We start from the raw sequence: 713 nt of genomic DNA on the forward strand, positions 1-713 counted from the left end.
ACTCCCATACGCTCAAGTTCTTCAATTAGTAGGAAGAAGATCTTAGCAGCCATACGTATTGTCACCTCATCTCGCAGCAACGCCGCTAAGTTGACTGCGATGTTGGTGATGGGATTCCTGGGATCTCTAGAGCGAATCCTATTCCTAAGAGATCGATTCTAGGGTTTGCGCAGCGGATATAAAAAAAAATTGAATGAAACCCTAGAACCATGCTTCTATGAATCGTAGAAACGTTAGAACGCTTACCTCAATCGATCCGGGGCCTGTATCAGTTGAAGAACTCGTCTGATCACGAAAGGGAGGAAGAATACCTCGCCCTCTACACATATCCACACCTCGGGATGGATTCCAACGGTTGGAACTTGTCTGCTAGGACCAGAATCAGCTATTCGGTTTCGCGTTTCATGAAAACGAGACTTGGAACTCTTAGAACTCTTTGGATCTCACCCAAAAGCTCTCAAAGTTCTGTACCAGACGGCTCAAAAGTCTCTCCTTTAATTAGAGTTTTAATCTCCTTCTTATAAGGTGATTTAACCCTAATTCGGTCTAATTTTCGAAAACCCGAAAGCCGGAACGGACGGTCTAGCGGAACGGACGGTCCAGGAATGCACGTGGACCGTCCGTTCCAGCAAGCCAGAACAGACGGTCTGCCCACGTGGACCGTCCGTTCCAGGCTAGCCAGAACGGATGGTCTGCCTTCGGTTGGATCTCGT

Source organism: Tarenaya hassleriana, unplaced genomic scaffold (genome assembly GCF_000463585.1).
Source record: "Tarenaya hassleriana unplaced genomic scaffold, ASM46358v1 Cleome85, whole genome shotgun sequence".
Taxonomy (NCBI): domain Eukaryota; kingdom Viridiplantae; phylum Streptophyta; class Magnoliopsida; order Brassicales; family Cleomaceae; genus Tarenaya; species Tarenaya hassleriana.